This window comes from Pinus tabuliformis, chromosome 3_1 (genome assembly GCF_031772625.1).
Source record: "Pinus tabuliformis cultivar Carrire ecotype Pingquan chromosome 3_1, CPIR1, whole genome shotgun sequence".
NCBI classification, from domain to species: domain Eukaryota; kingdom Viridiplantae; phylum Streptophyta; class Pinopsida; order Pinales; family Pinaceae; genus Pinus; species Pinus tabuliformis.
The window spans coordinates 123,245,618-123,257,141 of NC_142301.1; positions in this window are offsets into that span (position 1 = coordinate 123,245,618).

Genomic DNA, 11,524 nt, shown 5'->3' on the forward strand with positions numbered 1-11,524 from the left:
AGGCTTCTCCAACAGATGTGCAGTGCTCACTAACAGGTGTGCAGCGCAAGTTTAATGCGTAGCACCAGACAAAAAATACACAACAAACCTACCACAAGTGTGCAGCGCCAGGGAAATAATGCGCAGCGCCAAGAATATGCTTCGATTTTTCCCCTGTTTTTCCTTGTTTGCTCAAAATCGCGATTTTTCTCCCTTTGGCTTTTTCAATTCAACAATGAAGACATGAAACACATGAAATGGCCTTTATACCTTTCTCCTTTAATTTTTCATTAACCAAGACCCACTCTTCTATAGTTTTGATAGCTTTTTTCAAAATGCTCTGTTTCACTTACATCTGACTTTTGCCTTTTTTCAGGTGGACTTATTACATTGACTTTTTGCAGTGGCAGGAGTTGACTTTGTCACCAGATCACCAGGGGAAATTCAATTACATATTAGGACAATAAAATTACATAAAATTACATCAAGTGCTCATTAATTGCAAATGCTCAATTTCACATAATAGAAGTAAACTTATGAGTCTATGAACCTTTTTATTCTCCTCATGTGCCTGCTAACCTCTTTATTAGAGCATGACTGACAAACCCTAAGACCTAATGGAACTAAACCCTAGGACTATTTGTTATACATAAAATGAAACAGGATGACGGTGAATGACCAAAAAAAATGTGTAAACAGGTCAGCAGGTGAATGTCATGATGGAAACTAACATGAAACCACTACCATCAGTTGATCCATGACCTAATGGAATGCAGCTGATCAAATGAGACACCTAATATGCATGCAAAAGAGCAATTTGATCACCGATGGAAGTGTGAAGACACTGACACTAACATGACTGATTGTGAATATTGTGTAATTTCCACTAGGAGGCTGGGAGACTGACTGCCAAAACTGCGTAAGGCACAGTCTGGGCTGTCAGGAGGCTAATTGATTGTTGGAACAGCACAATGCATAATCCAACCTGGCCTGCTGAGGACTGAAACTATGCAATGTTCAATTTCAGTCAGTAGTGACATGCAAACCAACAAACTGCATTGTGCAATTTCTGGGGCCAGCAAGGCACTGCCTCCAAGAATTGTGTAATGCAAGCCTAGAGGCTAGTGTTGGGCCATATTTATGTAATTTCTAGAGGGAAGGCAGAGGCTTTACTTCCAAAAATGTGCATTTTCTAGCCAGACAAGGCAAGGTCTGGACCAAGGCAGCCCATACCTGCTAACGGGCGACAAAAAACATGAGAAGGTTGGAATGGATGGCGAGACTGAGTGTAAACAAGATCTAATTATCATGCATGCAAACAGTGAGCGCAAGATTCAGAAAATGGGAAAACAAGCATGTGTGTGAAGCGAGTTGCCGCAACAACGATCATGAGTGCAGAAACAATGTCATGCATGCGATAGTAGTGAGATGCAATGAGAAACTAAAACAATACTTCTACAGCCTAACATGCATCAATACAACAACAAGCATTCATTGAAATCAAGCAGACAACACTTACACAAATCAAAATACAAAAAGTCACAAAAACGTAGCTCAAGACATGAGAAAAAGACTTACCCTGAAAAAGTTGAGTTGAATGTGTCGAAGACTCCTAGATGCGATGTGGGATGTCAGAGCCGCAAGATCTATGTGAGGAACGAGCTCTACAACATCCAGTAAATGAGTTTTGATAAGATCGAGGTTATGACATGCATGCCACAAATATAGGAAAAACGACACTTGGAGGGAAGTTTCTAAACGATATTTTCATGTAACCTCCAGATGCTAAAAAAAATCCTTTTAGGGATGCCTTTTTCATTTTTCTTTTTTATATTTCAGGAAAAAGCAGCCTGTCCATGCAAATTAAGATTGCTCAGTCTCGTGCAGAAATTTTGAATAATATGGCACTTATTCACAGAGATTATCTTGATTATACACTATTGCAGAATGCATGCATAATACATAACCTCCTCTACGTTGATCATCAATTTTGCAGAATTAAAAACAATGAAACATCAATCGCATGCACACATTAACACAGTATGTAACCTGGGGAAAGCATACAGCTGAAAACCCCACACTATATGTATATTATAATGATTGAAAACATGTAACAATACATAACACAATACTCCTCTCAAGTACTCAGTACTATCTCCACCTGTTACACACAAACTAGCTCAGATTTGAATCAATCACAGGTTCAAATCTCCTCCGCTGCTTGCCTGCCTCCACTGCGCAATCCTGCATGAGAATAGATGAGAATGGCTGATCTAAACTCATATTTCCCTTGGATGAACCACGCAATCCTCATTGGCAATACTCAATCCACTGATTGTGAAAATCTCGTGCACAACTATAGTCACAACTGACAGCTGTCTTGCCCTTTCACTCACCTCTAACACTTGTCTCCACTGAACTGTCCATGCACTGAGTTAACTGATGTATTATTTAGTTGATTTATGAGTTAATAATTAGTGAATTAATTAATAATTAATTCACATCACTCATCACTAGTGTATGCTGTAGTTAGACTAAATACAACTAGTTCAACTAAGTCAAACTGAACACAACTCCATCAACTCCTCAGTCAACTCCACCAAACTCAACCACTTGAGTTCTAAGTGAAGTCCATCATGCAATAACTCAACTGACCCATAAGAAAATCGTATTTCCTTCTGACAGCTGCATCTGTCACATCCGTAGCTCGAACTGAAGTGCTCCAAGAGGATAAGATAATGTTTATAGTCCAAACATTATTAAGAGCTAATAATATTCGATTGTTCTATTTTTATCCTGGCAGTCTAAAAATAGACTCCGCCCATATGTCTAAAAATAGAAGTCCATCTATTTTTACCAACATGACCAATCATCCATAAAAAACATCTTGCAACTCATAGACCATGATCCATATGTCTAAAAATAGACTTTGCGCCAAAAATAGCCTGCGGGCCCACTTAGTGAATGCAACTTCTTTTCACTAAGCTCCATCATCTTGTTGCATTTTCAACACTCCCTCTCAACAAGATATGGATTATTGGCAACCTCTATCCTTCAACTCTGGAATGTTCTGCATGCAACACATTTGCCCGGTCCACTTGCTCCAACAACACTTGGAACAAAAACACTCCCAACTGACCACTCTGTTGGGCTAGGAACATACTCTGATGCTGAAGCTCTACCTGCTGCTGAAAAGTGCTCCCTCTCTGACATCTGCACTACTACAACATCTCCATGTATCTCGCACCATTGCACACCTCTCTGTGCCACCTAACACTGTGAAAAACACTTGTGCCTCTCGCATTGCTGCAGCCTGCTAGCAATGCGTTGTCCTAGGATTCCCTGCACTATCGCTCTCTCTGCCACTCCATCCGCATCTGTCTCTACCCAATCAGTCAGTTCTTACTACTCCACATGGGGGCTCTCGTAGCAAGGTCTCATCCAAGTGGTTGGGTACCTTAAGGATCCTGCCCCTCCTCCTTGGGACGATCACTCTATATCACCCCACCTCCTACCTGGAGGTATGGCTGCATGTGATCCCTCAGCCCACCTGGCTTGAAGTTTCCCCCTACTGGAGGTCTCTGCATGAGTAGATATCTCTACTCGACCTCCTCTCAGCTTCCCTTGTTGTGGCTACTCCACAACCTCCTGAAGCTGCTGCACCAATCGTGGCTCCTCCACAATCATTTGAGACTTCTTCTGGCTCTGCATGTTGAGAGGTAATATACGCTCCCTCTCAACCACCAAGTCTCCATCAGTTGCCTCACTACTCAAGGCTTTGCATCCATCTTGAACCTCAAGAGCATATAGCTTCTTGACCCGTGAACCAATCTGCTTCACTTGTCTAATGATGATGTATCTAAGGAAAACCTTTCCCTTACTGAAGACTACATCATAGCCTCTATCTTCCAGCTTCGCGATCGACACCAAGTTTCTCTTCAGTCCTGGTACATACTTGACATCGGTCAAGGTAAGGTGAGCTCCATGCTCCCTCTGAAAAATAACCGTGCCTACACCTGAGACACTATACTTCTCATCATTACCCATTGCTATGAGTATCTGAAGATATTTCTCCTCTAAAGTACTGAACAGACTCTTGTCACCGGTCATGTGGAAAGAAGCTCCACTGTCAAGAAACCAACCACTTCCCACCATGCATGAAACCATGCATGTGAAGAGTGTGAAATCCAACTCAAACTGTGAAGCAAGTTCCGCACCTTCAGATCCTTCCCCGGATCCCTTCTTGGATTTCCTCCATGGACAATTTGCAGCATAATGGCCCACCTCATAACAACGAAAGAATCTCACTTTTGATTTGTCAGCCTTCTTCCCATCATTGGAAGAACTAGATTCGGAAAGAGAACCCTTCTCCTTCCCCTTCTTTGCTTTGGTAGCCAAAGCGCAATTTTCTTCATCAGATGCCTTTGATGAAGATCTGTCCCTGGTATTCCGCCTGATCTCTTCTTGCACAAGATCCGACCAAAGTCTCTCCCATCCTGGCAATTTCTCCCGACCATTAACAGAGTCCTAATAGGAATGCCAACACTTCGGAAGACCAAGGAGTGCCAAGCTCACCAAGTCCTCATCATCGAAAGTCACCCCCACACTTCCCAGTTCATCCTGGCATTGGGTGAACTTCGTGAGATACTTGGGCATATTGTCTCCATTCTCACACTTGATGTTTCTGAGTTTATCCTTGAGCGCCAACTACCTCTGGTCACTCTTGCTTTGGAATAAATTTGTCAATGCTTTCCACATCAAGTATGGAGAAGCCTTTCCATGCAGGCTGGATACAATGTGATCCTTCACGCCCTCCAGCAGAATCCTTCGACACTTTGCTGTCTTCTTTTGCCAAACCTCAACGTGAGCAACATCAGTAGGCTTTGGGACCTCAACATCTATGAACTCCTTCAACCCATTGTCATCTAACACCGCCTCCATCCTATCTTTCCATGCAATATAATTCGAGCTGCCTTCAAGGGCATACTCCAATCGCAATCCATTGCAAGACATTTCAACTTTGACACCAAGAAAACACTGCTGCAAATTCAAATTCCGCCAGCTCAAAAACTCAACTGCTTCTGATCTAAAATTCGTGAGAACAAAGTATTTCTCCTACAGAGATTGATTGTATGGGCATTCACCGGATATCTCACCTTCCAAAAGAAGGATGAATCCAGAGGCTACCTGGCCCGATTACAAACTCTGCCTGAAGAAATAAAATGTAAACACTTTCTGAATAATAGATCTGATGATCAACTCTGCTCTGATACCATGTAGAAATTTTTAATAATATGACACTTATTCACAGAGATTATCCTGATTATACACTATTGCGGAATGCATGCATAATACATAACCTCCTCTACGTTGATCATCAATTTTGCGGAATTAAAAACAATGAAACATCAATCGCATGCACACATTGACACAGTATGTAACCCGGGGAAAGCATACACCTGAAAACCCCACACTATCTGTATATTATAATGATTGAGAACATGTAACAATACATAACACAATACTCCTCTCAAGTACTCAGTACTATCTCCACTTGTTACACACAAACTAGCTCAGATATGAATCAATCACAGGTTCAAATCTCCTCGGCTGCTTGCCTTCCTCCACTGCACAATCCTACATGAGAATAGATTAGAATGGCTGATACAAACTCGTATTTCCCTTGGCTGAACCACGCAATCCTCATTGGAAATACTCAATCCACTGATTGTGCAAATCTCATGCACAACTATAGTCACAACTGACAACTGTCTTTCCCTTTCACTCACCTCTAACACTTGTCTCCATTGAACTGTCCATGCACTGAGTTAACTGATGTATTCTTTAGTTGATTTATTAGTTAATAATTAGTGAATTAATTAATAATTAATTCACATCACTCATCACTAGTGTATGTTGTAGTTAGACTAAATACAACTAGTTCAACTAAGTCAAACTGAACACAACTCCATCAACTCCTCAATCAACTCCACCAAACTCAATCACTTGAGTTATAACTGAAGTCCATCATGCAATAACTCAACTGACCCATAAGAAAAGCGTATTTCCTTCTGACAGCTGCATGTGCCACATCCGTAGCTCAAACTGAAGTGCTCCAAGAGGATAAGATAATGTTTATAGTCCAAATATTATTAAGAGCTAATAATATTCGACTGTTCTATTTTTAGCCTGGCAGTCTAAAAATAGACTCCGCCCATATGTCTAAAAATAGAAGTCCATCTATTTTTACCAACATGACCAATCATCCATAAACAACATCCTGCAACTCATAGACCATGATCCATATGTCTAAAAATAGACATAGTCTAAAAATAGACTTTGCGCCAAAAATAGTCTGCGGGCCCACTTAATGAAGGCGACTTCTTTTCACTAAGCTCCATCATCTTGTTGCATTTTCAACATCCCGAACGGAACCAATCAAACTAAAGGCACATGTAGTAGTCTGCAAGCCCAGGAAAGGGATTTGCGCATTTCTAGGTTGAGCAGGGTTGGCTGTCCCTCAGGAATTGCGCAATTTCTGGGCTCAACAGGTCACTACCTCCCAGAATTGCACAATTTTCTGAGGGAGGGATTCCTGGTTGGACTGCACAATTCTGGAGCTTAGTAGGCAACCCAACAAAATTGAACAATTTCTGGAGGGAAAGTTGGTTCCCCTCCAGAATTCCACAATTTTCAAGGGAAGCATCTCATCCAGAAAATTTCCTAAGTCTAGAATGACAACTTATGGGTGGGAGACAAACAAGTTGACATGCACAGGCCATTGAGCCACTGAAACTCAGTTGAAGCCTATGTACTTGACAATGCAATACATGATGCTAAGGATGGCTGGTAGGAAGGATCCAAAAGGAAGCTAAGGAAAACTTTTGGAGGGTGGTTGTAGCCACTACAACACTTGGCGACACACTGGTAGAACTCTAGCTCTCTGAATGGACTCTGTTTCGTGAAAGGAAAGTCTAACTCCTCCGAAAGTATTGTTCAGGTCTATGATCACCTTGGTTTCCACACTAGCTTGATTGAAAGATGTAGCATCTGCCATGTTCTTGGTCAGTAAGCACAAATTCCAAGCCAAGTCAACATAGTTGTTTTGATTGGGCATGAGGGGTATATTGGTACACAAGCAATATGACATTCAGAGTTTAAGTTTCATCTCTGGTGTTTCTCTACCGCCAACAAGCCTGGATAGTACCCCGACAGAGTCACGCATGAACACAAGCATCACTCCACTTCCAGTGAGCCTAGTCAGTACCCCAACGGAGTTACTTGCATCACGTCTCTGTGAAGGAAGCCTTTTTCTTCTTTCTCCTTATTCATTTTTCATTTTTTTTTCAAAATTTTTCATTTTTTCATTTTTTTCAAAAATTGTGCATAGCACTTATTCATTTCAGAGGCGGAAGACGGATCCTGACTTATTGAGAGCAGAAGTGGTTGTTCCTTTAGAGAAGTTTTTTGTATATACCTCTGACGTACTTGTTAAGGTTTTCCCCCTCACCTTACTCTACTGGATTGAGCTGACAAGGGTTAACCCAAAACAATCGACTAGAGTAGGTGATACTAGTTAGCATGCAAGTGTTGTTTTTTCATCAAGCTTCACTTCGAATAGAATGTACTTTCCATTAGTGTATCATGGAATGAAGACAATAAGTTCTTCATATAGATACATGACAAAAGATAACCAGGTATTGATAACTACACAAGTCCTCTTGTACTTTACCCTGCTTGTTTCAAGATTCACACATTGTTCATGCAAAACTAACCTACAAACATAAACAAGAAAACAAACAACTAAAAGAGCGAAGAGCAGAAGAAAAATTCGAAAGCAAGTGAGTAAGAAAACAAGAAAACAAGCAAAAAAACATAGAAAGTAAGAATCAAACATGCATGCAAGCAAACAAGACAAGAAGCAAACACTACTCCTACTCCTGAACTAAGGGTGCATGGGCCCGACCATGTGAAGTGATATTTCCAATGCAGCCACCGACGCATTGGTCGAACCATGTTGGTGAAGTCATGGTTCACGAACAACACAATTGTGCAAACCGACAAACATGAAAGATATAACAATGAAGACAAACACACTCCGAGTTTAAATGCATCCACAGAACAAAAATGAGTATAAGCGCATGAAATGCAATCCGTGGACTTACCATGGTGTTGTGCGACACTACATGCAACTGTTAATAATACACATTCTGTTGAATGTGACATGCAAGTAAACGAGAGAAACAAAGACAACTTGCATTACGTACGTGTGCTTGTTGTGTAAGATTCCTCCAATGCATGGTCAACGGGATCTTGTAGTTCGAGTGGAGGAAGTGAAATCTATGTGTAGGATTGATATTCAACGCATACAGATGAGTGATGAGGAGCCTTGAGTGTTTCAACAATTTCGTGCCTGGAAGCAAAACCAACCTCAGGACAGCGAGGGCTTGACATAAGCATCAGCTTGGAAGCTGAACAACCAAAGGGAGTCCAAGGGACCACTTGGAATATGAAACCAAGGGTCACTCCTATGTATTATAAATATGTATCATTGTGAATAACATATGCAGCTCAATGTTTATCATTCATATTTTTCCTCTACCATGTATGTGTTTAACAATATGATCGAATTCATTTCTTCTTTCTCTGGGGTTGGTTCCTAGTGTATATCCTCCTCTTTTGACGTTTCTTGTTCCTTTTCTTCCTCCTTTTCACAATCTATGTAAAATATTTTTTTCTCAACACACTTATGACATGTTTGAAGAAGCGAAACCCTAGAATCCAAAGCTCTGATACCAAATGTTATGCAACCATATCACAAATAGATAGATCGACGACTTAAAAATTATCCTCTTCGAGGGGGAAACCTTATTTACATTACATAAATGAACAATTCTTGGATGGTTCAAATGAAAAAACCTCCTTTCTATATATAGGAGTCTATGGGGTCAAAATATAATTAGATCTGACATAACAATAATAATGTAAGGACCCAACAATAACAATAGTGGGATTCTATGGGGCACAATAATAACAATGTGGGGACAATATGGGCACAACAATAACAATAAGGGGCTACAATGAAAATAAAAATGAGGGAATACACTAGTATTATAAGGACCTAATACAACCAAAGAAAGATTCATTAGTACCATCGTCAAGGGAGGACGATTCTATTCAATTGTCTGTGCTTACAATCCATCCCAAGCAATAATGAGAATTTAGTTATACGCAGAGCAACAGAATGAGAGAGGCATTAAATTTGAAGGGACTCCCCCTGCTGAAAATATGGAGTCAATTTTGGTTATAAAAGGATGGTTGTGCAAGATTCATGTGCGATATCTCTCCATTCGATCCCTCCATGTTGAAGGTATGCCTTCTTCATCAGGAAATGGTGTTGGTGGCCCTCTAAATGAGATTAAATGGGATTTAAAGCAAGAAATCGATGAACCGATCTCTAGGATTGATGGGAAGATTAGTTTTTAGGCTCATTCCCATTTCGCTCTAATCTCGAGCGAGATAGAAGGCCTAAAAAAGGATGTAGAAAATGTGCAGGCAACTATCGAGGTAATAACAACCAAGGTAGAAAATTTAGACTACAAAGTGGACAAATTTGAGGTTAAGGTGGTGACTACAAATATTAATGTTCTGAAGGAGGCATTTGGCCTCAAGGACAACGCTAAGCAGGACATGGAGTATGGCGATGGTGGGGCTCTCCCTCTGTTGTTCCACGACCAATAAGGGTTGCTACAAGCACAAGGACAATAAGTGCCAGTGGATCCACTTCAGTCGGAGGAAGTGGACATGGAAGAACATGATGAGAACAATGAGGAGGGAATTGGGTAGTTAATTCCATAAAAATAGTTATAATATGTTAAGTAGATATGTTAGTATTAATAGGGTTTTTTGGAGAAATTATCAGAATAATGTTGTAGTCAATCTCGAAAATATATCTTCGCATATCCAAAGACACTAGTCAGAACAATTTTGAAGTACTGTGGAAATTCTACTGCTTTTGAACGTAATGGAACTGACCAGATTCGAAATTGATTAATGCCAGATTCGAAATTGATTAATAGAAAGTTAATTGTTCCTTTAAAACCAAAATTGTGCATGCTTAGGACATAAGAAAATTTAAATTTTCAAAAATATTCCTAAAAAAAATGTTGATGTTTTTCAAAATCTACATGAAAATCACCAACATTTAAAAAAAACGATCCATACTTAATATATCAAAAAAATTGAAGTATCAAAATTAAGACCAAAAAAATGGGCTTGATGCTGCATCAACACTTTTCAAATTAACATGAAAATCACTAACATTTAAAAATAAATGTGCATACTTAATACATAAGAAAATTTAAGGTCTCAAAAGTATGCTTTAAAAAAAAAGTTGTATTTTGAATCAACACTTTTCAAAATTGAACGTTTTTTTTCTACCTCTAAAAAGTCACAGCTCGATTTAGTACCCTTTTGATAGGTTACGATGCTTTATTGGCCCAAGATGCATAATAGGTAGCTAGGTTCATAAGAGGATGCATGCTTTTTTGTAATAACAAGCCTAGTAACAAGAAACAAGGTCTATATCATCCCTTACTTGTACACACTCATCTTTGGGAAATAATTTCAATGGAATTTGTGGTAGGTTTACCAAAAATGAGGAAAGGACATGACTATTTGTTCATGGTAGTTGACATGTTCCACAAGTTGCGTACTCTAATGCCTGGTAAAAAGACCATCTATGGGAAAAAATAACAAATTTGTTCTTTGGACAGGTATGGGTGTACTTTGGGATACCAAGGAGCATTGTTTCAGACATGGACACAATATTTGTCAATGCATTCTATACTAAATTATGGAAGAAGATGGACATGAAGTTGAAGAGGTCTAGAGCATTCCATCCTCAAACAGATAAAAAAACATAAGTTGTCAACAAGGATTTGGTGCATCTTTTGAGGAGTTATAATCAGAAGCATATGAAGACCTAGGATGAAAACATGGTATATATACAACACTCCTATAATAGAGCAACCAAAACTTCTATTGGTAAGTCCCCATTTGAAGTTTTTTTGGATATTTGGGACCTCCACATTTGGATATTTCATATGGACAACATGGAGGAGTAAGCAAGATCTTACAGGGATGCCTTGAGGGCCAAAACATTATAGAAAAGATTAGGAAAATCCATATATATGTACACAAGACCCTACAAAAATCACAAGGAAAATTCAAGGGTGGGTGTTGGGTCCCTATAATAATAGTGATTACCCCATTACTATTGTAGTTATACCCCTTATTTATATTGTTGTGCCCCTATTACCCCCATATTGTTATTTTTGTGCCCCTTAGAATCCCTCTATTGTTATTTTTGTGGCTTTATATTATTATTGTTAGGTCGGCTGGATTATATTGTGACTCCTTAGACTCCTATATATAGAAAGGAGGTTTTGTCATTTGTATCATCCAAGAATTGTTCATTTATGTAATGTAAAGGAGGTTGCCCCCTCGAAGAGGCTGAATTCTAAGGCGTGGATTTATCTTTTCT